The sequence below is a fragment of the Astyanax mexicanus genome, chromosome 18 (genome assembly GCF_023375975.1).
Source record: "Astyanax mexicanus isolate ESR-SI-001 chromosome 18, AstMex3_surface, whole genome shotgun sequence".
Lineage (NCBI taxonomy): Eukaryota > Metazoa > Chordata > Actinopteri > Characiformes > Acestrorhamphidae > Astyanax > Astyanax mexicanus.
Window position 1 is genome coordinate 31,535,997 of NC_064425.1, and position 24,044 is coordinate 31,560,040.

The following is a 24,044-nucleotide window of genomic DNA, read 5'->3' on the forward strand; positions in this document are numbered from 1 at the left end:
TCTTAACATAGGTACAGGGCGACTGACTCCTGTTCCTGGGGATCTACCACGCTAAAGATTTCAGATTTAACACACCTGAGTCTAGAATGTTCACGTGATCCTGAAGGTCTTAATTACCTGGATCAAGTGTGCCGCGGACTCAGGCTGTTTGGATGGCAGGGGTGAAAAAATTTAAAAAGGCACCTTCTGTAGGACACAGGGCCTTTCTGTAAATGTATGCCAAGTATACTTTAATGTGTGTGTATGATTTTATTTATTTATTTCTCAGAATATTCTTTGTAAATATGATTTTTTTTTTAATTGGGCTTTTTTTTTATTGGGCCTAATCTGAAGCTTCCATTCCATTGAGTAAGAAACGTAAAGCAAGAAAATTGAACAAAAAAATGAAGAGATAAAAATTAAGACATATAGGGAGTTTTTGTCTTTTTTTCTTTGGTTACTTTTTGTAGTGAAAGTTAAAAGGAGCTTTTATTTTGAGGCAAGATCTTTGTATTAGTCCGTAGAGCTGCTTTACTTTTGTCAAGAGCAGTAAATGACAGTGAAAAGACTCAGGTCTGTGAGTGACTTATGAATAGGCTTGTTGGGAGTTGATCTTTCGCTTACGGCCATACCACCCTGAGAACGCCCGATCTCGTCTGATCTCGGAAGCTAAGCAGGGTCGGGCCTGGTTAGTACTTGGATGGGAGACCGCCTGGGAATACCAGGTGCTGTAAGCTTTTCCATCTTTCCTTTATTTTTTACTCCGTTCAGTCCATGATGTCACAATTTTTTACAAGGCTACACTGTGTTTACTCTTCATATAAAACACTTACAGTAAACCATATACAGATTAAATACTCACTTAAAAGTTCTTTCATTTTTCTGAAGGAGGATATTGTTTCTTCATGCTAATAAATAAAGAAAAAATGCATTATTTTTTATTTTCTTAACATAGGTACAGGGCGACTGACTCCTGTTCCTGGGGCTCTACCACGCTAAAGATTTCAGATTTAACACACCTGAGTCTAGAATGTTCACGTGATCCTGAAGGTCTTAATTACCTGGATCAAGTGTGCCGCGGACTCAGGCTGTTTGGATGGCAGGGGTGAAAAAATTTAAAAAGGCACCTTCTGTAGGACACAGGGCCTTTCTGTAAATGTATGCCAAGTATACTTTAATGTGTGTGTATGATTTTATTTATTTATTTCTCAGAATATTCTTTGTAAATATGATTTTTTTTTTAATTGGGCTTTTTTTTATTGGGCCTAAACTGAAGCTTCCATTCCATTGAGTAAGAAACGTAAAGCAAGAAAATTGAACAAAAAAATGAAGAGATAAAAATTAAGACATATAGGGAGTTTTTGTCTTTTTTTCTTTGGTTACTTTTTGTAGTGAAAGTTAAAAGGAGCTTTTATTTTGAGGCAAGATCTTTGTATTAGTCCGTAGAGCTGCTTTACTTTTGTCAAGAGCAGTAAATGACAGTGAAAAGACTCAGGTCTGTGAGTGACTTATAAATAGGCTTGTTGGGAGTTGATCTTTCGCTTACGGCCATACCACCCTGAGAACGCCTGATCTCGTCTGATCTCGGAAGCTAAGCAGGGTCGGGCCTGGTTAGTACTTGGATGGGAGACCGCCTGGGAATACCAGGTGCTGTAAGCTTTTCCATCTTTCCTTTATTTTTTACTCCGTTCAGTCCATGATGTCACAATTTTTTACAAGGCTACACTGTGTTTACTCTTCATATAAAACACTTACAGTAAACCATATACAGATTAAATACTCACTTAAAAGTTATTTCATTTTTCTGAAGGAGGATATTGTTTCTTCATGCTAATAAATGAAGAAAAAATGCATTATTTTTTATTTTCTTAACATAGGTACAGGGCGACTGACTCCTGTTCCTGGGGCTCTACCACGCTAAAGATTTCAGATTTAACACACCTGAGTCTAGAATGTTCACGTGATCCTGAAGGTCTTAATTACCTGGATCAAGTGTGCCGCGGACTCAGGCTGTTTGGATGGCAGGGGTGAAAAAAATTAAAAAGGCACCTTCTGTAGGACACAGGGCCTTTCTGTAAATGTATGCCAAGTATACTTTAATGTGTGTGTATGATTTTATTTATTTATTTCTCAGAATATTCTTTGTAAATATGATTTTTTTTTTAATTGGGCTTTTTTTTATTGGGCCTAATCTGAAGCTTCCATTCCATTGAGTAAGAAACGTAAAGCAAGAAAATTGAACAAAAAAATGAAGAGATAAAAATTAAGACATATAGGGAGTTTTTGTCTTTTTTTCTTTGGTTACTTTTTGTAGTGAAAGTTAAAAGGAGCTTTTATTTTGAGGCAAGATCTTTGTATTAGTCCGTAGAGCTGCTTTACTTTTGTCAAGAGCAGTAAATGACAGTGAAAAGACTCAGGTCTGTGAGTGACTTATGAATAGGCTTGTTGGGAGTTGATCTTTCGCTTACGGCCATACCACCCTGAGAACGCCCGATCTCGTCTGATCTCGGAAGCTAAGCAGGGTCGGGCCTGGTTAGTACTTGGATGGGAGACCGCCTGGGAATACCAGGTGCTGTAAGCTTTTCCATCTTTCCTTTATTTTTTACTCCGTTCAGTCCATGATGTCACAATTTTTTACAAGGCTACACTGTGTTTACTCTTCATATAAAACACTTACAGTAAACCATATACAGATTAAATACTCACTTAAAAGTTCTTTCATTTTTCTGAAGGAGGATATTGTTTCTTCATGCTAATAAATAAAGAAAAAATGCATTATTTTTTATTTTCTTAACATAGGTACAGGGCGACTGACTCCTGTTCCTGGGGCTCTACCACGCTAAAGATTTCAGATTTAACACACCTGAGTCTAGAATGTTCACGTGATCCTGAAGGTCTTAATTACCTGGATCAAGTGTGCCGCGGACTCAGGCTGTTTGGATGGCAGGGGTGAAAAAATTTAAAAAGGCACCTTCTGTAGGACACAGGGCCTTTCTGTAAATGTATGCCAAGTATACTTTAATGTGTGTGTATGATTTTATTTATTTATTTCTCAGAATATTCTTTGTAAATATGATTTTTTTTTTAATTGGGCTTTTTTTTATTGGGCCTAATCTGAAGCTTCCATTCCATTGAGTAAGAAACGTAAAGCAAGAAAATTGAACAAAAAAATGAAGAGATAAAAATTAAGACATATAGGGAGTTTTTGTCTTTTTTTCTTTGGTTACTTTTTGTAGTGAAAGTTAAAAGGAGCTTTTATTTTGAGGCAAGATCTTTGTATTAGTCCGTAGAGCTGCTTTACTTTTGTCAAGAGCAGTAAATGACAGTGAAAAGACTCAGGTCTGTGAGTGACTTATAAATAGGCTTGTTGGGAGTTGATCTTTCGCTTACGGCCATACCACCCTGAGAACGCCCGATCTCGTCTGATCTCGGAAGCTAAGCAGGGTCGGGCCTGGTTAGTACTTGGATGGGAGACCGCCTGGGAATACCAGGTGCTGTAAGCTTTTCCATCTTTCCTTTATTTTTTACTCCGTTCAGTCCATGATGTCACAATTTTTTACAAGGCTACACTGTGTTTACTCTTCATATAAAACACTTACAGTAAACCATATACAGATTAAATACTCACTTAAAAGTTCTTTCATTTTTCTGAAGGAGGATATTGTTTCTTCATGCTAATAAATAAAGAAAAAATGCATTATTTTTTATTTTCTTAACATAGGTACAGGGCGACTGACTCCTGTTCCTGGGGCTCTACCACGCTAAAGATTTCAGATTTAACACACCTGAGTCTAGAATGTTCACGTGATCCTGAAGGTCTTAATTACCTGGATCAAGTGTGCCGCGGACTCAGGCTGTTTGGATGGCAGGGGTGAAAAAATTTAAAAAGGCACCTTCTGTAGGACACAGGGCCTTTCTGTAAATGTATGCCAAGTATACTTTAATGTGTGTGTATGATTTTATTTATTTATTTCTCAGAATATTCTTTGTAAATATGATTTTTTTTTAATTGGGCTTTTTTTTTATTGGGCCTAATCTGAAGCTTCCATTCCATTGAGTAAGAAACGTAGAGCAAGAAAATTGAACAAAAAAAATGAAGAGATAAAAATTAAGACATATAGGGAGTTTTTGTCTTTTTTTCTTTGGTTACTTTTTGTAGTGAAAGTTAAAAGGAGCTTTTATTTTGAGGCAAGATCTTTGTATTAGTCCGTAGAGCTGCTTTACTTTTGTCAAGAGCAGTAAATGACAGTGAAAAGACTCAGGTCTGTGAGTGACTTATAAATAGGCTTGTTGGGAGTTGATCTTTCGCTTACGACCATACCACCCTGAGAACGCCCGATCTCGTCTGATCTCGGAAGCTAAGCAGGGTCGGGCCTGGTTAGTACTTGGATGGGAGACCGCCTGGGAATACCAGGTGCTGTAAGCTTTTCCATCTTTCCTTTATTTTTTACTCCGTTCAGTCCATGATGTCACAAATTTTTACAAGGCTACACTGTGTTTACTCTTCATATAAAACACTTACAGTAAACCATATACAGATTAAATACTCACTTAAAAGTTCTTTCATTTTTTTGAAGGAGGATATTGTTTCTTCATGCTAATAAATAAAGAAAAAATGCATTATTTTTTATTTTCTTAACATAGGTACAGGGCGACTGACTCCTGTTCATGGGGCTCTACCACGCTAAAGATTTCAGATTTAACACACCTGAGTCTAGAATGTTCACGTGTATCCTGAAGGTCTTAATTACCTGGATCAAGTGTGCCGCGGACTCAGGCTGTTTGGATGGCAGGGGTGAAAAAAATTAAAAAGGCACCTTGGGCCTTTCTGTAAATGTATGCCAAGTATACTTTAATGTGTGTGTATGATTTTATTTATTTATTTCTCAGAATATTCTTTGTAAATATGATTTTTTTTTAATTGGGCTTTTTTTATTGGGCCTAATCTGAAGCTTCCATTCCATTGAGTAAGAAACGTAGAGCAAGAAAATTGAAAAAAAAAAATGAAGAGATAAAAATTAAGACATACAGGGAGTTTTTGTCTTTTTTTCTTTGGTTACTTTTTGTAGTGAAAGTTAAAAGGAGCTTTTATTTTGAGGCAAGATCTTTGTATTAGTCCGTAGAGCTGCTTTACTTTTGTCAAGAGCAGTAAATGACAGTGAAAAGACTCAGGTCTGTGAGTGACTTATAAATAGGCTTGTTGGGAGTTGATCTTTCGCTTACGGCCATACCACCCTGAGAACGCCCGATCTCGTCTGATCTCGGAAGCTAAGCAGGGTCGGGCCTGGTTAGTACTTGGATGGGAGACCGCCTGGGAATACCAGGTGCTGTAAGCTTTTCCATCTTTCCTTTATTTTTTACTCCGTTCAGTCCATGATGTCACAAATTTTTACAAGGCTACACTGTGTTTACTCTTCATATAAAACACTTACAGTAAACCATATACAGATTAAGTACTCACTTAAAAGTTCTTTCATTTTTCTGAAGGAGGATATTGTTTCTTCATGCTAATAAATAAAGAAAAAATGCATTATTTTTTATTTTCTTAACATAGGTACAGGGCGACTGACTTCTGTTCCTGGGGCTCTACCACGCTAAAGATTTCAGATTTAACACACCTGAGTCTAGAATGTTCACGTGATCCTGAAGGTCTTAATTACCTGGATCAAGTGTGCCGCGGACTCAGGCTGTTTGGATGGCAGGGGTGAAAAAAATTAAAAAGGCACGTTCTGTAGGACACAGGGCCTTTCTGTAAATGTATGCCAAGTATACTTTAATGTGTGTGTATGATTTTATTTATTTATTTCTCAGAATATTCTTTGTAAATATGATTTTTTTTAATTGGGCTTTTTTTTATTGGGCCTAATCTGAAGCTTCCATTCTATTGAGTAAGAAACGTAGAGCAAGAAAATTGAACAAAAAAAAAATGAAGAGATAAAAATTAAGACATATAGGGAGTTTTTGTCTTTTTTTCTTTGGTTACTTTTTGTAGTGAAAGTTAAAAGGAGCTTTTATTTTGAGGCAAGATCTTTGTATTAGTCCGTAGAGCTGCTTTACTTTTGTCAAGAGCAGTAAATGACAGTGAAAAGACTCAGGTCTGTGAGTGACTTATAAATAGGCTTGTTGGGAGTTGATCTTTCGCTTACGGCCATACCACCCTGAGAACGCCCGATCTCGTCTGATCTCGGAAGCTAAGCAGGGTCGGGCCTGTTTAGTACTTGGATGGGAGACCGCCTGGGAATACCAGGTGCTGTAAGCTTTTCCATCTTTCCTTTATTTTTTACTCCGTTCAGTCCATGATGTCACAAATTTTTACAAGGCTACACTGTGTTTACTCTTCATATAAAACACTTACAGTAAACCATATACAGATTAAGTACTCACTTAAAAGTTCTTTCATTTTTCTGAAGGAGGATATTGTTTCTTCATGCTAATAAATAAAGAAAAAATGCATTATTTTTAATTTTCTTAACATAGGTACAGGGCGACTGACTTCTGTTCCTGGGGCTCTACCACGCTAAAGATTTCAGATTTAACACACCTGAGTCTAGAATGTTCACGTGATCCTGAAGGTCTTAATTACCTGGATCAAGTGTGCCGCGGACTCAGGCTGTTTGGATGGCAGGGGTGAAAAAAATTAAAAAGGCACCTTCTGTAGGACACAGGGCCTTTCTGTAAATGTATGCCAAGTATACTTTAATGTGTGTGTATGATTTTATTTATTTATTTCTCAGAATATTCTTTGTAAATATGATTTTTTTTTTAATTGGGCTTTTTTTTATTGGGCCTAATCTGAAGCTTCCATTCCATTGAGTAAGAAACGTAAAGCAAGAAAATTGAACAAAAAAATGAAGAGATAAAAATTAAGACATATAGGGAGTTTTTGTCTTTTTTTCTTTGGTTACTTTTTGTAGTGAAAGTTAAAAGGAGCTTTTATTTTGAGGCAAGATCTTTGTATTAGTCCGTAGAGCTGCTTTACTTTTGTCAAGAGCAGTAAATGACAGTGAAAAGACTCAGGTCTGTGAGTGACTTATGAATAGGCTTGTTGGGAGTTGATCTTTCGCTTACGGCCATACCACCCTGAGAACGCCCGATCTCGTCTGATCTCGGAAGCTAAGCAGGGTCGGGCCTGGTTAGTACTTGGATGGGAGACCGCCTGGGAATACCAGGTGCTGTAAGCTTTTCCATCTTTCCTTTATTTTTTACTCCGTTCAGTCCATGATGTCACAATTTTTTACAAGGCTACACTGTGTTTACTCTTCATATAAAACACTTACAGTAAACCATATACAGATTAAATACTCACTTAAAAGTTCTTTCATTTTTCTGAAGGAGGATATTGTTTCTTCATGCTAATAAATAAAGAAAAAAATGCATTCTTTTTTATTTTCTTAACGTATAGGTACAGGGCGGCTCACTCCTGTTCCTGGGGCTCTACCACGCTAAAGATTTCAGATTTAACACACCTGAGTCTAGAATGTTCACGTGATCCTGAAGGTCTTAATTACCTGGATCAAGTGTGCCGCGGACTCAGGCTGTTTGGATGGCAGGGGTGAAAAAAATTAAAAAGGCACCTTCTGTAGGACACAGGGCCTTTCTGTAAATGTATGCCAAGTATACTTTAATGTGTGTGTATGATTTTATTTATTTATTTCTCAGAATATTCTTTGTAAATATGATTTTTTTTTTAATTGGGCTTTTTTTTTTATTGGGCCTAATCTGAAGCTTCCATTCCATTGAGTAAGAAACGTAGAGCAAGTAAATTGAACAAAAAAAAATGAAGAGATAAAAATTAAGACATATAGGGAGTTTTTGTATTTTTTTCTTTGGTTACTTTTTGTAGTGAAAGTTAAAAGGAGCTTTTATTTTGAGGCAAGATCTTTGTATTAGTCCGTAGAGCTGCTTTACTTTTGTCAAGAGCAGTAAATGACAGTGAAAAGACTCAGAGTGACTTATAAATAGGCTTGTTGGGAGTTGATCTTTCGCTTACGGCCATACCACCCTGAGAACGCCCGATCTCGTCTGATCTCGGAAGCTAAGCAGGGTCGGGCCTGGTTAGTACTTGGATGGGAGACCGCCTGGGAATACCAGGTGCTGTAAGCTTTTCCATCTTTCCTTTATTTTTTACTCCGTTCAGTCCATGATGTCACAATTTTTTACAAGGCTACACTGTGTTTACTCTTCATATAAAACACTTACAGTAAACCATATACAGATTAAATACTCACTTAAAAGTTCTTTCATTTTTCTGAAGGAGGATATTGTTTCTTCATGCTAATAAATAAAGAAAAAATGCATTATTTTTTATTTTCTTAACATAGGTACAGGGCGACTGACTCCTGTTCCTGGGGCTCTACCACGCTAAAGATTTCAGATTTAACACACCTGAGTCTAGAATGTTCACGTGATCCTGAAGGTCTTAATTACCTGGATCAAGTGTGCCGCGGACTCAGGCTGTTTGGATGGCAGGGGTGAAAAAATTTAAAAAGGCACCTTCTGTAGGACACAGGGCCTTTCTGTAAATGTATGCCAAGTATACTTTAATGTGTGTGTATGATTTTTTTTATTTATTTCTCAGAATATTCTTTGTAAATATGATTTTTTTTTAATTGGGCTTTTTTATTGGGCCTAATCTGAAGCTTCCATTCCATTGAGTAAGAAACGTAGAGCAAGAAAATTCAACAAAAAAAAATGAAGAGATAAAAATTAAGACATATAGGGAGTTTTTGTCTTTTTTTCTTTGGTTACTTTTTGTAGTGAAAGTTAAAAGGTGCTTTTATTTTGAGGCAAGATCTTTGTATTAGTCCGTAGAGCTGCTTTACTTTTGTCAAGAGCAGTAAATGACAGTGAAAAGACTCAGGTCTGTGAGTGACTTATAAATAGGCTTGTTGGGAGTTGATCTTTCGCTTACGGCCATACCACCCTGAGAACGCCCGATCTCGTCTGATCTCGGAAGCTAAGCAGGGTCGGGCCTGGTTAGTACTTGGATGGGAGACCGCCTGGGAATACCAGGTGCTGTAAGCTTTTCCATCTTTCCTTTATTTTTTACTCCGTTCAGTCCATGATGTCAATTTTTTACAAGGCTACACTGTGTTTACTCTTCATATAAAACACTTACAGTAAACCATATACAGATTAAATACTCACTTAAAAGTTATTTCATTTTTCTGAAGGAGGATATTGTTTCTTCATGCTAATAAATAAAGAAAAAATGCATTATTTTTTATTTTCTTAACATAGGTACAGGGCGACTGACTCCTGTTCCTGGGGCTCTACCACGCTAAAGATTTCAGATTTAACACACCTGAGTCTAGAATGTTCACGTGATCCTGAAGGTCTTAATTACCTGGATCAAGTGTGCCGCGGACTCAGGCTGTTTGGATGGCAGGGGTGAAAAAAATTAAAAAGGCACCTTCTGTAGGACACAGGGCCTTTCTGTAAATGTATGCCAAGTATACTTTAATGTGTGTGTATGATTTTATTTATTTATTTCTCAGAATATTCTTTGTAAATATGATTTTTTTTTTAATTGGGCTTTTTTTTATTGGGCCTAATCTGAAGCTTCCATTCCATTGAGTAAGAAACGTAAAGCAAGAAAATTGAACAAAAAAATGAAGAGATAAAAATTAAGACATATAGGGAGTTTTTGTCTTTTTTTCTTTGGTTACTTTTTGTAGTGAAAGTTAAAAGGAGCTTTTATTTTGAGGCAAGATCTTTGTATTAGTCCGTAGAGCTGCTTTACTTTTGTCAAGAGCAGTAAATGACAGTGAAAAGACTCAGGTCTGTGAGTGACTTATGAATAGGCTTGTTGGGAGTTGATCTTTCGCTTACGGCCATACCACCCTGAGAACGCCCGATCTCGTCTGATCTCGGAAGCTAAGCAGGGTCGGGCCTGGTTAGTACTTGGATGGGAGACCGCCTGGGAATACCAGGTGCTGTAAGCTTTTCCATCTTTCCTTTATTTTTTACTCCGTTCAGTCCATGATGTCACAATTTTTTACAAGGCTACACTGTGTTTACTCTTCATATAAAACACTTACAGTAAACCATATACAGATTAAATACTCACTTAAAAGTTCTTTCATTTTTCTGAAGGAGGATATTGTTTCTTCATGCTAATAAATAAAGAAAAAATGCATTATTTTTTATTTTCTTAACATAGGTACAGGGCGACTGACTCCTGTTCCTGGGGCTCTACCACGCTAAAGATTTCAGATTTAACACACCTGAGTCTAGAATGTTCACGTGATCCTGAAGGTCTTAATTACCTGGATCAAGTGTGCCGCGGACTCAGGCTGTTTGGATGGCAGGGGTGAAAAAATTTAAAAAGGCACCTTCTGTAGGACACAGGGCCTTTCTGTAAATGTATGCCAAGTATACTTTAATGTGTGTGTATGATTTTATTTATTTATTTCTCAGAATATTCTTTGTAAATATGATTTTTTTTTAATTGGGCTTTTTTTATTGGGCCTAATCTAAAGCTTCCATTCCATTGAGTAAGAAACGTAGAGCAAGAAAATTGAACAAAAAAAAATGAAGAGATAAAAATTAAGACATATAGGGAGTTTTTGTCTTTTTTTCTTTGGTTACTTTTTGTAGTGAAAGTTAAAAGGAGCTTTTATTTTGAGGCAAGATCTTTGTATTAGTCCGTAGAGCTGCTTTACTTTTGTCAAGAGCAGTAAATGACAGTGAAAAGACTCAGGTCTGTGAGTGACTTATAAATAGGCTTGTTGGGAGTTGATCTTTCGCTTACGGCCATAGCACCCTGAGAACGCCCGATCTCGTCTGATCTCGGAAGCTAAGCAGGGTCGGGCCTGGTTAGTACTTGGATGGGAGACCGCCTGGGAATACCAGGTGCTGTAAGCTTTTCCATCTTTCCTTTATTTTTTACTCCGTTCAGTCCATGATGTCACAATTTTTTACAAGGCTACACTGTGTTTACTCTTCATATAAAACACTTACAGTAAACCATATACAGATTAAATACTCACTTAAAAGTTCTTTCATTTTTCTGAAGGAGGATATTGTTTCTTCATGCTAATAAATAAAGAAAAAATGCATTATTTTTTATTTTCTTAACATAGGTACAGGGCGACTGACTCCTGTTCCTGGGGCTCTACCACGCTAAAGATCTCAGATTTAACACACCTGAGTCTAGAATGTTCACGTGATCCTGAAGGTCTTAATTACCTGGATCAAGTGTGCCGCGGACTCAGGCTGTTTGGATGGCAGGGGTGAAAAAAATTAAAAAGGCACCTTCTGTAGGACACAGGGCCTTTCTGTAAATGTATGCCAAGTATACTTTAATGTGTGTGTATGATTTTATTTATTTATTTCTCAGAATATTCTTTGTAAATATGATTTTTTTTTAAATTGGGCTTTTTTTTTATTGGGCCTAATCTGAAGCTTCCATTCCATTGATTAAGAAACGTAGAGCAAGAAAATTGAACAAAAAAATGAAGAGATAAAAATTAAGACATATAGGGAGTTTTTGTCTTTTTTTCTTTGGTTACTTTTTGTAGTGAAAGTTAAAAGGAGCTTTTATTTTGAGGCAAGATCTTTGTATTAGTCCGTAGCTGCTTTACTTTTGTCAAGAGCAGTAAATGACAGTGAAAAGACTCAGAGTGACTTATAAATAGGCTTGTTGGGAGTTAATCTTTCGCTTACGGCCATACCACCCTGAGAACGCCCGATCTCGTCTGATCTCGGAAGCTAAGCAGGGTCGGGCCTGGTTAGTACTTGGATGGGAGACCGCCTGGGAATACCAGGTGCTGTAAGCTTTTCCATCTTTCCTTTATTTTTTACTCCGTTCAGTCCATGATGTCACAATTTTTTACAAGGCTACACTGTGTTTACTCTTCATATAAAACACTTACAGTAAACCATATACAGATTAAATACTCACTTAAAAGTTCTTTCATTTTTCTGAAGGAGGATATTGTTTCTTCATGCTAATAAATAAAGAAAAAATGCATTATTTTTTATTTTCTTAACATAGGTACAGGGCGACTGACTCCTGTTCCTGGGGCTCTACCACGCTAAAGATCTCAGATTTAACACACCTGAGTCTAGAATGTTCACGTGATCCTGAAGGTCTTAATTACCTGGATCAAGTGTGCCGCGGACTCAGGCTGTTTGGATGGCAGGGGTGAAAAAAATTAAAAAGGCACCTTCTGTAGGACACAGGGCCTTTCTGTAAATGTATGCCAAGTATACTTTAATGTGTGTGTATGATTTTATTTATTTATTTCTCAGAATATTCTTTGTAAATATGATTTTTTTTTTAATTGGGCTTTTTTTTATTGGGCCTAATCTGAAGCTTCCATTCCATTGAGTAAGAAACGTAAAGCAAGAAAATTGAACAAAAAAATGAAGAGATAAAAATTAAGACATATAGGGAGTTTTTGTCTTTTTTTCTTTGGTTACTTTTTGTAGTGAAAGTTAAAAGGAGCTTTTATTTTGAGGCAAGATCTTTGTATTAGTCCGTAGAGCTGCTTTACTTTTGTCAAGAGCAGTAAATGACAGTGAAAAGACTCAGGTCTGTGAGTGACTTATAAATAGGCTTGTTGGGAGCTGATCTTTCGCTTACGGCCATACCACCCTGAGAACGCCCGATCTCGTCTGATCTCGGAAGCTAAGCAGGGTTGGGCCTGGTTAGTACTTGGATGGGAGACCGCCTGGGAATACCAGGTGCTGTAAGCTTTTCCATCTTTCCTTTATTTTTTACTCCGTTCAGTCCATGATGTCACAATTTTTTACAAGGCTACACTGTGTTTACTCTTCATATAAAACACTTACAGTAAACCATATACAGATTAAATACTCACTTAAAAGTTCTTTCATTTTTCTGAAGGAGGATATTGTTTCTTCATGCTAATAAATAAAGAAAAAATGCATTATTTTTTATTTTCTTAACATAGGTACAGGGCGACTGACTCCTGTTCCTGGGGCTCTACCACGCTAAAGATTTCAGATTTAACACACCTGAGTCTAGAATGTTCACGTGATCCTGAAGGTCTTAATTACCTGGATCAAGTGTGCCGCGGACTCAGGCTGTTTGGATGGCAGGGGTGAAAAAATTTAAAAAGGCACCTTCTGTAGGACACAGGGCCTTTCTGTAAATGTATGCCAAGTATACTTTAATGTGTGTGTATGATTTTATTTATTTATTTCTCAGAATATTCTTTGTAAATATGATTTTTTTTTTAATTGGGCTTTTTTTTATTGGGCCTAATCTGAAGCTTCCATTCCATTGAGTAAGAAACGTAAAGCAAGAAAATTGAACAAAAAAATGAAGAGATAAAAATTAAGACATATAGGGAGTTTTTGTCTTTTTTTCTTTGGTTACTTTTTGTAGTGAAAGTTAAAAGGAGCTTTTATTTTGAGGCAAGATCTTTGTATTAGTCCGTAGAGCTGCTTTACTTTTGTCAAGAGCAGTAAATGACAGTGAAAAGACTCAGGTCTGTGAGTGACTTATAAATAGGCTTGTTGGGAGTTGATCTTTCGCTTACGGCCATACCACCCTGAGAACGCCCGATCTCGTCTGATCTCGGAAGCTAAGCAGGGTCGGGCCTGGTTAGTACTTGGATGGGAGACCGCCTGGGAATACCAGGTGCTGTAAGCTTTTCCATCTTTCCTTTATTTTTTACTCCGTTCAGTCCATGATGTCACAATTTTTTACAAGGCTACACTGTGTTTACTCTTCATATAAAACACTTACAGTAAACCATATACAGATTAATTACTCACTTAAAAGTTATTTCATTTTTCTGAAGGAGGATATTGTTTCTTCATGCTAATAAATAAAGAAAAAAAATGCATTATTTTTTATTTTCTTAACGTATAGGTACAGGGCGGCTCACTCCTGTTCCTGGGGCTCTACCACACTAAAGATTTCAGATTTAACACACCTGAGTCTAGAATGTTCACGTGATCCTGAAGGTCTTAATTACCTAGATTAAGTGTGCCGCGGACTCAGGCTGTTTGGATGGCAGGGGTGAAAAAAATTAAAAAGGCACCTTCTGTAGGACACAGGGCCTTTCTGTAAATGTATGCCAAGTATACTTTAATGTGTGTGTATGATTTTATTTATTTATTTCTCAGAATATTCTTTGTAAATATGATTTTTTTTAATTGGGCTTTTTTTTATTGGGCATAATCTGAAGCTTCCATTCTATTGAGTAAGAAACGTAGAGCAAGAAAATTGAAAAAAAAAATGAAGAGATAAAAATTAAGACATATAGGGAGTTTTTGTCTTTTTTTCTTTGGTTACTTTTTGTAGTGAAAGTTAAAAGGAGCTTTTATTTTGAGGCAAGATCTTTGTATTAGTCCGTAGAGCTGCTTTACTTTTGTCAAGAGCAGTAAATGACAGTGAAAAGACTCAGGTCTGTGAGTGACTTATAAATAGGCTTGTTGGGAGTTGATCTTTCGCTTACGGCCATACCACCCTGAGAACGCCCGATCTCGTCTGATCTCGGAAGCTAAGCAGGGTCGGGCCTGGTTAGTACTTGGATGGGAGACCGCCTGGGAATACCAGGTGCTGTAAGCTTTTCCATCTTTCCTTTATTTTTTACTCCGTTCAGTCCATGATGTCACAAATTTTTACAAGGCTACACTGTGTTTACTCTTCATATAAAACACTTACAGTAAACCATATACAGATTAAGTACTCACTTAAAAGTTCTTTCATTTTTCTGAAGGAGGATATTGTTTCTTCATGCTAATAAATAAAGAAAAAATGCATTATTTTTTATTTTCTTAACATAGGTACAGGGCGACTGACTTCTGTTCCTGGGGCTCTACCACGCTAAAGATTTCAGATTTAACACACCTGAGTCTAGAATGTTCACGTGATCCTGAAGGTCTTAATTACCTGGATCAAGTGTGCCGCGGACTCAGGCTGTTTGGATGGCAGGGGTGAAAAAAATTAAAAAGGCACGTTCTGTAGGACACAGGGCCTTTCTGTAAATGTATGCCAAGTATACTTTAATGTGTGTGTATGATTTTATTTATTTATTTCTCAGAATATTCTTTGTAAATATGATTTTTTTTTTAATTGGGCTTTTTTTTTTACTGGGCCTAATCTGAAGCTTCCATTCCATTGAGTAAGAAACGTAGAGCAAGAAAATTGAACAAAAAAAATGAAGAGATAAAAATTAAGACATATAGGGAGTTTTTGTCTTTTTTTCTTTGGTTACTTTTTGTAGTGAAAGTTAAAAGGAGCTTTTATTTTGAGGCAAGATCTTTGTATTAGTCCGTAGAGCTGCTTTACTTTTGTCAAGAGCAGTAAATGACAGTGAAAAGACTCAGGTCTGTGAGTGACTTATAAATAGGCTTGTTGGGAATTGATCTTTCGCTTACGGCCATACCACCCTGAGAACGCCCGATCTCGTCTGATCTCGGAAGCTAAGCAGGGTCGGGCCTGGTTAGTACTTGGATGGGAGACCGCCTGGGAATACCAGGTGCTGTAAGCTTTTCCATCTTTCCTTTATTTTTTACTCCGTTCAGTCCATGATGTCACAATTTTTTACAAGGCTACACTGTGTTTACTCTTCATATAAAACACTTACAGTAAACCATATACAGATTAAATACTCACTTAAAAGTTCTTTCATTTTTCTGAAGGAGGATATTGTTTCTTCATGCTAATAAATAAAGAAAAAATGCATTATTTTTTATTTTCTTAACATAGGTACAGGGCGACTGACTCCTGTTCCTGGGGATCTACCACGCTAAAGATTTCAGATTTAACACACCTGAGTCTAGAATGTTCACGTGATCCTGAAGGTCTTAATTACCTGGATCAAGTGTGCCGCGGACTCAGGCTGTTTGGATGGCAGGGGTGAAAAAAATTAAAAAGGCACCTTCTGTAGGACACAGGGCCTTTCTGTAAATGTATGCCAAGTATACTTTAATGTGTGTGTATGATTTTATTTATTTATTTCTCAGAATATTCTTTGTAAATATGATTTTTTTTTTAATTGGGCTTTTTTTTATTGGGCCTAATCTGAAGCTTCCATTCCATTGAGTAAGAAACGTAAAGCAAGAAAATTGAACAAAAAAATGAAGAGATAAAAATTAAGACATATAGGGAGTTTTTGTCTTTTTTTCTTTGGTTACTTTTTGTAGTGAAAGTTAAAAGGAGCTTTTATTTTGAGGCAAGATCTTTGTATTAGTCCGTAGAGCTGCTTTACTTTTGTCAAGAGCAGTAAATGACAGTGAAAAGACTCAGGTCTGTGAGTGACTTATGAATAGGCTTGTTGGGAGTTGATCTTTCGCTTACGGCCATACCACCCTGAGAACGCCCGATCTCGTCTGATCTCGGAAGCTAAGCAGGGTCGGGCCTGGTTAGTACTTGGATGGGAGACCGCCTGGGAATACCAGGTGCTGTAAGCTTTTCCATCTTTCCTTTATTTTTTACTCCGTTCAGTCCATGATGTCACAATTTTTTACAAGGCTACACTGTGTTTACTCTTCATATAAAACACTTACAGTAAACCATATACAGATTAAATACTCACTTAAAAGTTCTTTCATTTTTCTGAAGGAGGATATTGTTTCTTCATGCTAATAAATAAAGAAAAAATGCATTATTTTTTATTTTCTTAACATAGGTACAGGGCGACTGACTCCTGTTCCTGGGGCTCTACCACGCTAAAGATTTCAGATTTAACACACCTGAGTCTAGAATGTTCACGTGATCCTGAAGGTCTTAATTACCTGGATCAAGTGTGCCGCGGACTCAGGCTGTTTGGATGGCAGGGGTGAAAAAAATTAAAAAGGCACCTTCTGTAGGACACAGGGCCTTTCTGTAAATGTATGCCAAGTATACTTTAATGTGTGTGTATGATTTTATTTATTTATTTCTCAGAATATTCTTTGTAAATATGATTTTTTTTTAAATTGGGCTTTTTTTTATTGGGCCTAATCTGAAGCTTCCATTCCATTGATTAAGAAACGTAGAGCAAGAAAATTGAACAAAAAAATGAAGAGATAAAAATTAAGACATATAGGGAGTTTTTGTCTTTTTTTCTTTGGTTACTTTTTGTAGTGAAAGTTAAAAGGAGCTTTTATTTTGAGGCAAGATCTTTGTATTAGTCCGTAGAGCTGCTTTACTTTTGTCAAGAGCAGTAAATGACAGTGAAAAGACTCAGGTCTGTCAGTGACTTATGAATAGGCTTGTTGGGAGTTGATCTTTCGCTTACGGCCATACCACCCTGAGAACGCCCGATCTCGTCTGATCTCGGAAGCTAAGCAGGGTCGGGCCTGGTTAGTACTTGGATGGGAGACCGCCTGGGAATACCAGGTGCTGTAAGCTTTTCCATCTTTCCTTTATTTTTTACTCCGTTCAGTCCATGATGTCACAATTTTTTACAAGGCTACACTGTGTTTACTCTTCATATAAAACACTTACAGTAAACCATATACAGATTAAATACTCACTTAAAAGTTCTTTCATTTTTCTGAAGGAGGATATTGTTTCTTCATGCTAATAAATAAAGAAAAAATGCATTATTTTTTATTTTCTTAACATAGGTACAGGGCGACTGACTCCTGTTCCTGGGGCTCTACCACGCTAAAGATTTCAGATTTAACACACCTGAGTCTAGAATGTTCACGTGATCCTGAAGGTCTTAATTACCTGGATCAAGTGTGCCGCGGACTCAGGCTGTTTGGATGGCAGGGGTGAAAAAATTTAAAAAGGCACCTTCTGTAGGACACAGGGCCTTTCTGTAAATGTATGCCAAGTATACTTTAATGTGTGTGTATGATTTTATTTATTTATTTCTCAGAATATTCTTTGTAAATATGATTTTTTTTTTAATTGGGCTTTTTTTTTATTGGGCCTAATCTGAAGCTTCCATTCCATTGAGTAAGAAACGTAAAGCAAGAAAATTGAACAAAAAAATGAAGAGATAAAAATTAAGACATATAGGGAGTTTTTGTCTTTTTTTCTTTGGTTACTTTTTGTAGTGAAAGTTAAAAGGAGCTTTTATTTTGAGGCAAGATCTTTGTATTAGTCCGTAGAGCTGCTTTACTTTTGTCAAGAGCAGTAAATGACAGTGAAAAGACTCAGGTCTGTGAGTGACTTATGAATAGGCTTGTTGGGAGTTGATCTTTCGCTTACGGCCATACCACCCTGAGAACGCCCGATCTCGTCTGATCTCGGAAGCTAAGCAGGGTCGGGCCTGGTTAGGACTTGGATGGGAGACCGCCTGGGAATACCAGGTGCTGTAAGCTTTTCCATCTTTCCTTTATTTTTTACTCCGTTCAGTCCATGATGTCACAATTTTTTACAAGGCTACACTGTGTTTACTCTTCATATAAAACACTTACAGTAAACCATATACAGATTAAATACTCACTTAAAAGTTCTTTCATTTTTCTGAAGGAGGATATTGTTTCTTCATGCTAATAAATAAAGAAAAAATGCATTATTTTTTATTTTCTTAACATAGGTACAGGGCGACTGACTCCTGTTCCTGGGGCTCTACCACGCTAAAGATTTCAGATTTAACACACCTGAGTCTAGAATGTTCACGTGATCCTGAAGGTCTTAATTACCTGGATCAAGTGTGCCGCGGACTCAGGCTGTTTGGATGGCAGGGGTGAAAAAATTTAAAAAGGCACCTTCTGTAGGACACAGGGCCTTTCTGTAAATGTATGCCAAGTATACTTTAATGTGTGTGTATGATTTTATTTATTTATTTCTCAGAATATTCTTTGTAAATATGATTTTTTTTTTAATTGGGCTTTTTTTTATTGGGCCTAAACTGAAGCTTCCATTCCATTGAGTAAGAAACGTAAAGCAAGAAAATTGAACAAAAAAATGAAGAGATAAAAATTAAGACATATAGGGAGTTTTTGTCTTTTTTTCTTTGGTTACTTTTTGTAGTGAAAGTTAAAAGGAGCTTTTATTTTGAGGCAAGATCTTTGTATTAGTCCGTAGAGCTGCTTTACTTTTGTCAAGAGCAGTAAATGACAGTGAAAAGACTCAGGTCTGTGAGTGACTTATAAATAGGCTTGTTGGGAGTTGATCTTTCGCTTACGGCCATACCACCCTGAGAACGCCTGATCTCGTCTGATCTCGGAAGCTAAGCAGGGTCGGGCCTGGTTAGTACTTGGATGGGAGACCGCCTGGGAATACCAGGTGCTGTAAGCTTTTCCATCTTTCCTTTATTTTTTACTCCGTTCAGTCCATGATGTCACAATTTTTTACAAGGCTACACTGTGTTTACTCTTCATATAAAACACTTACAGTAAACCATATACAGATTAAATACTCACTTAAAAGTTATTTCATTTTTCTGAAGGAGGATATTGTTTCTTCATGCTAATAAATGAAGAAAAAATGCATTATTTTTTATTTTCTTAACATAGGTACAGGGCGACTGACTCCTGTTCCTGGGGCTCTACCACGCTAAAGATTTCAGATTTAACACACCTGAGTCTAGAATGTTCACGTGATCCTGAAGGTCTTAATTACCTGGATCAAGTGTGCCGCGGACTCAGGCTGTTTGGATGGCAGGGGTGAAAAAAATTAAAAAGGCACCTTCTGTAGGACACAGGGCCTTTCTGTAAATGTATGCCAAGTATACTTTAATGTGTGTGTATGATTTTATTTATTTATTTCTCAGAATATTCTTTGTAAATATGATTTTTTTTTTAATTGGGCTTTTTTTTATTGGGCCTAATCTGAAGCTTCCATTCCATTGAGTAAGAAACGTAAAGCAAGAAAATTGAACAAAAAAATGAAGAGATAAAAATTAAGACATATAGGGAGTTTTTGTCTTTTTTTCTTTGGTTACTTTTTGTAGTGAAAGTTAAAAGGAGCTTTTATTTTGAGGCAAGATCTTTGTATTAGTCCGTAGAGCTGCTTTACTTTTGTCAAGAGCAGTAAATGACAGTGAAAAGACTCAGGTCTGTGAGTGACTTATGAATAGGCTTGTTGGGAGTTGATCTTTCGCTTACGGCCATACCACCCTGAGAACGCCCGATCTCGTCTGATCTCGGAAGCTAAGCAGGGTCGGGCCTGGTTAGTACTTGGATGGGAGACCGCCTGGGAATACCAGGTGCTGTAAGCTTTTCCATCTTTCCTTTATTTTTTACTCCGTTCAGTCCATGATGTCACAATTTTTTACAAGGCTACACTGTGTTTACTCTTCATATAAAACACTTACAGTAAACCATATACAGATTAAATACTCACTTAAAAGTTCTTTCATTTTTCTGAAGGAGGATATTGTTTCTTCATGCTAATAAATAAAGAAAAAATGCATTATTTTTTATTTTCTTAACATAGGTACAGGGCGACTGACTCCTGTTCCTGGGGCTCTACCACGCTAAAGATTTCAGATTTAACACACCTGAGTCTAGAATGTTCACGTGATCCTGAAGGTCTTAATTACCTGGATCAAGTGTGCCGCGGACTCAGGCTGTTTGGATGGCAGGGGTGAAAAAATTTAAAAAGGCACCTTCTGTAGGACACAGGGCCTTTCTGTAAATGTATGCCAAGTATACTTTAATGTGTGTGTATGATTTTATTTATTTATTTCTCAGAATATTCTTTGTAAATATGATTTTTTTTTAATTGGGCTTTTTTTATTGGGCCTAATCTGAAGCTTCCATTCCATTGATTAAGAAACGTAGAGCAAGAAAATTGAACAAAAAAATGAAGAGATAAAAATTAAGACATATAGGGAGTTTTTGTCTTTTTTTCTTTGGTTACTTTTTGTAGTGAAAGTTAAAAGGAGCTTTTATTTTGAGGCAAGATCTTTGTATTAGTCCGTAGCTGCTTTACTTTTGTCAAGAGCAGTAAATGACAGTGAAAAGACTCAGAGTGACTTATAAATAGGCTTGTTGGGAGTTAATCTTTCGCTTACGGCCATACCACCCTGAGAACGCCCGATCTCGTCTGATCTCGGAAGCTAAGCAGGGTCGGGCCTGGTTAGTACTTGGATGGGAGACCGCCTGGGAATACCAGGTGCTGTAAGCTTTTCCATCTTTCCTTTATTTTTTACTCCGTTCAGTCCATGATGTCACAATTTTTTACAAGGCTACACTGTGTTTACTCTTCATATAAAACACTTACAGTAAACCATATACAGATTAAATACTCACTTAAAAGTTCTTTCATTTTTCTGAAGGAGGATATTGTTTCTTCATGCTAATAAATAAAGAAAAAATGCATTATTTTTTATTTTCTTAACATAGGTACAGGGCGACTGACTCCTGTTCCTGGGGCTCTACCACGCTAAAGATCTCAGATTTAACACACCTGAGTCTAGAATGTTCACGTGATCCTGAAGGTCTTAATTACCTGGATCAAGTGTGCCGCGGACTCAGGCTGTTTGGATGGCAGGGGTGAAAAAAATTAAAAAGGCACCTTCTGTAGGACACAGGGCCTTTCTGTAAATGTATGCCAAGTATACTTTAATGTGTGTGTATGATTTTATTTATTTATTTCTCAGAATATTCTTTGTAAATATGATTTTTTTTTTAATTGGGCTTTTTTTTATTGGGCCTAATCTGAAGCTTCCATTCCATTGAGTAAGAAACGTAAAGCAAGAAAATTGAACAAAAAAATGAAGAGATAAAAATTAAGACATATAGGGAGTTTTTGTCTTTTTTTCTTTGGTTACTTTTTGTAGTGAAAGTTAAAAGGAGCTTTTATTTTGAGGCAAGATCTTTGTATTAGTCCGTAGAGCTGCTTTACTTTTGTCAAGAGCAGTAAATGACAGTGAAAAGACTCAGGTCTGTGAGTGACTTATAAATAGGCTTGTTGGGAGCTGATCTTTCGCTTACGGCCATACCACCCTGAGAACGCCCGATCTCGTCTGATCTCGGAAGCTAAGCAGGGTTGGGCCTGGTTAGTACTTGGATGGGAGACCGCCTGGGAATACCAGGTGCTGTAAGCTTTTCCATCTTTCCTTTATTTTTTACTCCGTTCAGTCCATGATGTCACAATTTTTTACAAGGCTACACTGTGTTTACTCTTCATATAAAACACTTACAGTAAACCATATACAGATTAAATACTCACTTAAAAGTTCTTTCATTTTTCTGAAGGAGGATATTGTTTCTTCATGCTAATAAATAAAGAAAAAATGCATTATTTTTTATTTTCTTAACATAGGTACAGGGCGACTGACTCCTGTTCCTGGGGCTCTACCACGCTAAAGATTTCAGATTTAACACACCTGAGTCTAGAATGTTCACGTGATCCTGAAGGTCTTAATTACCTGGATCAAGTGTGCCGCGGACTCAGGCTGTTTGGATGGCAGGGGTGAAAAAATTTAAAAAGGCACCTTCTGTAGGACACAGGGCCTTTCTGTAAATGTATGCCAAGTATACTTTAATGTGTGTGTATGATTTTATTTATTTATTTCTCAGAATATTCTTTGTAAATATGATTTTTTTTTTAATTGGGCTTTTTTTTATTGGGCCTAATCTGAAGCTTCCATTCCATTGAGTAAGAAACGTAAAGCAAGAAAATTGAACAAAAAAATGAAGAGATAAAAATTAAGACATATAGGGAGTTTTTGTCTTTTTTTCTTTGGTTACTTTTTGTAGTGAAAGTTAAAAGGAGCTTTTATTTTGAGGCAAGATCTTTGTATTAGTCCGTAGAGCTGCTTTACTTTTGTCAAGAGCAGTAAATGACAGTGAAAAGACTCAGGTCTGTGAGTGACTTATAAATAGGCTTGTTGGGAGTTGATCTTTCGCTTACGGCCATACCACCCTGAGAAAGCCCGATCTCGTCTGATCTCGGAAGCTAAGCAGGGTCGGGCCTGGTTAGTACTTGGATGGGAGACCGCCTGGGAATACCAGGTGCTGTAAGCTTTTCCATCTTTCCTTTATTTTTTACTCCGTTCAGTCCATGATGTCACAATTTTTTACAAGGCTACACTGTGTTTACTCTTCATATAAAACACTTACAGTAAACCATATACAGATTAAATACTCACTTAAAAGTTATTTCATTTTTCTGAAGGAGGATATTGTTTCTTCATGCTAATAAATAAAGAAAAAAAATGCATTATTTTTTATTTTCTTAACGTATAGGTACAGGGCGGCTCACTCCTGTTCCTGGGGCTCTACCACACTAAAGATTTCAGATTTAACACACCTGAGTCTAGAATGTTCACGTGATCCTGAAGGTCTTAATTACCTAGATTAAGTGTGCCGCGGACTCAGGCTGTTTGGATGGCAGGGGTGAAAAAAATTAAAAAGGCACCTTCTGTAGGACACAGGGCCTTTCTGTAAATGTATGCCAAGTATACTTTAATGTGTGTGTATGATTTTATTTATTTATTTCTCAGAATATTCTTTGTAAATATGATTTTTTTTAATTGGGCTTTTTTTTATTGGGCATAATCTGAAGCTTCCATTCTATTGAGTAAGAAACGTAGAGCAAGAAAATTGAAAAAAAAAAATGAAGAGATAAAAATTAAGACATATAGGGAGTTTTTGTCTTTTTTTCTTTGGTTACTTTTTGTAGTGAAAGTTAAAAGGAGCTTTTATTTTGAGGCAAGATCTTTGTATTAGTCCGTAGAGCTGCTTTACTTTTGTCAAGAGCAGTAAATGACAGTGAAAAGACTCAGGTCTGTGAGTGACTTATAAATAGGCTTGTTGGGAGTTGATCTTTCGCTTACGGCCATACCACCCTGAGAACGCCCGATCTCGTCTGATCTCGGAAGCTAAGCAGGGTCGGGCCTGGTTAGTACTTGGATGGGAGACCGCCTGGGAATACCAGGTGCTGTAAGCTTTTCCATCTTTCCTTTATTTTTTACTCCGTTCAGTCCATGATGTCACAAATTTTTACAAGGCTACACTGTGTTTACTCTTCATATAAAACACTTACAGTAAACCATATACAGATTAAGTACTCACTTAAAAGTTCTTTCATTTTTCTGAAGGAGGATATTGTTTCTTCATGCTAATAAATAAAGAAAAAATGCATTATTTTTTATTTTCTTAACATAGGTACAGGGCGACTGACTTCTGTTCCTGGGGCTCTACCACGCTAAAGATTTCAGATTTAACACACCTGAGTCTAGAATGTTCAC

The 24,044-nt window shown here is 36.9% G+C and overlaps 26 non-coding genes across 26 annotated transcripts; all 26 read left to right on the forward strand.

Moving 5' to 3' along the window:
• Window positions 1–597: 597 nt before the first annotated feature.
• On the forward strand, window positions 598–716 carry LOC125784153 (5S ribosomal RNA). The gene has a single exon (XR_007426873.1). It is a non-coding gene; the product is annotated as a 5S ribosomal RNA (ribosomal RNA).
• Window positions 717–1,519: 803 nt separating this feature from the next.
• On the forward strand, window positions 1,520–1,638 carry LOC125783008 (5S ribosomal RNA). The gene has a single exon (XR_007425744.1). It is a non-coding gene; the product is annotated as a 5S ribosomal RNA (ribosomal RNA).
• Window positions 1,639–2,441: 803 nt separating this feature from the next.
• LOC125784154 (5S ribosomal RNA) lies at window positions 2,442–2,560 on the forward strand. The gene has a single exon (XR_007426874.1). It is a non-coding gene; the product is annotated as a 5S ribosomal RNA (ribosomal RNA).
• An 803-nt stretch (window positions 2,561–3,363) lies between these two features.
• LOC125784156 (5S ribosomal RNA) lies at window positions 3,364–3,482 on the forward strand. The gene has a single exon (XR_007426876.1). It is a non-coding gene; the product is annotated as a 5S ribosomal RNA (ribosomal RNA).
• An 804-nt stretch (window positions 3,483–4,286) lies between these two features.
• LOC125783079 (5S ribosomal RNA) lies at window positions 4,287–4,405 on the forward strand. Its single transcript, XR_007425813.1, has one exon. It is a non-coding gene; the product is annotated as a 5S ribosomal RNA (ribosomal RNA).
• Window positions 4,406–5,196: 791 nt separating this feature from the next.
• Window positions 5,197–5,315, forward strand: LOC125784157 (5S ribosomal RNA). Its single transcript, XR_007426877.1, has one exon. It is a non-coding gene; the product is annotated as a 5S ribosomal RNA (ribosomal RNA).
• An 804-nt stretch (window positions 5,316–6,119) lies between these two features.
• LOC125783006 (5S ribosomal RNA) lies at window positions 6,120–6,238 on the forward strand. Its single transcript, XR_007425742.1, has one exon. It is a non-coding gene; the product is annotated as a 5S ribosomal RNA (ribosomal RNA).
• Window positions 6,239–7,041: 803 nt separating this feature from the next.
• LOC125784158 (5S ribosomal RNA) lies at window positions 7,042–7,160 on the forward strand. The gene has a single exon (XR_007426878.1). It is a non-coding gene; the product is annotated as a 5S ribosomal RNA (ribosomal RNA).
• Window positions 7,161–7,963: 803 nt separating this feature from the next.
• On the forward strand, window positions 7,964–8,082 carry LOC125784159 (5S ribosomal RNA). Its single transcript, XR_007426879.1, has one exon. It is a non-coding gene; the product is annotated as a 5S ribosomal RNA (ribosomal RNA).
• An 802-nt stretch (window positions 8,083–8,884) lies between these two features.
• On the forward strand, window positions 8,885–9,003 carry LOC125784160 (5S ribosomal RNA). The gene has a single exon (XR_007426880.1). It is a non-coding gene; the product is annotated as a 5S ribosomal RNA (ribosomal RNA).
• Window positions 9,004–9,804: 801 nt separating this feature from the next.
• Window positions 9,805–9,923, forward strand: LOC125784162 (5S ribosomal RNA). The gene has a single exon (XR_007426882.1). It is a non-coding gene; the product is annotated as a 5S ribosomal RNA (ribosomal RNA).
• Window positions 9,924–10,726: 803 nt separating this feature from the next.
• On the forward strand, window positions 10,727–10,845 carry LOC125783209 (5S ribosomal RNA). The gene has a single exon (XR_007425943.1). It is a non-coding gene; the product is annotated as a 5S ribosomal RNA (ribosomal RNA).
• Window positions 10,846–11,640: 795 nt separating this feature from the next.
• Window positions 11,641–11,759, forward strand: LOC125784163 (5S ribosomal RNA). Its single transcript, XR_007426883.1, has one exon. It is a non-coding gene; the product is annotated as a 5S ribosomal RNA (ribosomal RNA).
• Window positions 11,760–12,562: 803 nt separating this feature from the next.
• Window positions 12,563–12,681, forward strand: LOC125782875 (5S ribosomal RNA). Its single transcript, XR_007425613.1, has one exon. It is a non-coding gene; the product is annotated as a 5S ribosomal RNA (ribosomal RNA).
• An 803-nt stretch (window positions 12,682–13,484) lies between these two features.
• LOC125784164 (5S ribosomal RNA) lies at window positions 13,485–13,603 on the forward strand. Its single transcript, XR_007426884.1, has one exon. It is a non-coding gene; the product is annotated as a 5S ribosomal RNA (ribosomal RNA).
• Window positions 13,604–14,408: 805 nt separating this feature from the next.
• LOC125784165 (5S ribosomal RNA) lies at window positions 14,409–14,527 on the forward strand. The gene has a single exon (XR_007426885.1). It is a non-coding gene; the product is annotated as a 5S ribosomal RNA (ribosomal RNA).
• Window positions 14,528–15,333: 806 nt separating this feature from the next.
• On the forward strand, window positions 15,334–15,452 carry LOC125784166 (5S ribosomal RNA). Its single transcript, XR_007426886.1, has one exon. It is a non-coding gene; the product is annotated as a 5S ribosomal RNA (ribosomal RNA).
• Window positions 15,453–16,255: 803 nt separating this feature from the next.
• Window positions 16,256–16,374, forward strand: LOC125784168 (5S ribosomal RNA). The gene has a single exon (XR_007426888.1). It is a non-coding gene; the product is annotated as a 5S ribosomal RNA (ribosomal RNA).
• Window positions 16,375–17,177: 803 nt separating this feature from the next.
• LOC125784169 (5S ribosomal RNA) lies at window positions 17,178–17,296 on the forward strand. The gene has a single exon (XR_007426889.1). It is a non-coding gene; the product is annotated as a 5S ribosomal RNA (ribosomal RNA).
• Window positions 17,297–18,100: 804 nt separating this feature from the next.
• Window positions 18,101–18,219, forward strand: LOC125783235 (5S ribosomal RNA). The gene has a single exon (XR_007425969.1). It is a non-coding gene; the product is annotated as a 5S ribosomal RNA (ribosomal RNA).
• Window positions 18,220–19,022: 803 nt separating this feature from the next.
• On the forward strand, window positions 19,023–19,141 carry LOC125783009 (5S ribosomal RNA). The gene has a single exon (XR_007425745.1). It is a non-coding gene; the product is annotated as a 5S ribosomal RNA (ribosomal RNA).
• An 803-nt stretch (window positions 19,142–19,944) lies between these two features.
• On the forward strand, window positions 19,945–20,063 carry LOC125784170 (5S ribosomal RNA). The gene has a single exon (XR_007426890.1). It is a non-coding gene; the product is annotated as a 5S ribosomal RNA (ribosomal RNA).
• A 792-nt stretch (window positions 20,064–20,855) lies between these two features.
• On the forward strand, window positions 20,856–20,974 carry LOC125784171 (5S ribosomal RNA). Its single transcript, XR_007426891.1, has one exon. It is a non-coding gene; the product is annotated as a 5S ribosomal RNA (ribosomal RNA).
• An 803-nt stretch (window positions 20,975–21,777) lies between these two features.
• LOC125782987 (5S ribosomal RNA) lies at window positions 21,778–21,896 on the forward strand. The gene has a single exon (XR_007425724.1). It is a non-coding gene; the product is annotated as a 5S ribosomal RNA (ribosomal RNA).
• An 803-nt stretch (window positions 21,897–22,699) lies between these two features.
• Window positions 22,700–22,818, forward strand: LOC125783114 (5S ribosomal RNA). Its single transcript, XR_007425848.1, has one exon. It is a non-coding gene; the product is annotated as a 5S ribosomal RNA (ribosomal RNA).
• An 806-nt stretch (window positions 22,819–23,624) lies between these two features.
• Window positions 23,625–23,743, forward strand: LOC125784172 (5S ribosomal RNA). The gene has a single exon (XR_007426892.1). It is a non-coding gene; the product is annotated as a 5S ribosomal RNA (ribosomal RNA).
• Window positions 23,744–24,044: the final 301 nt, after the last annotated feature.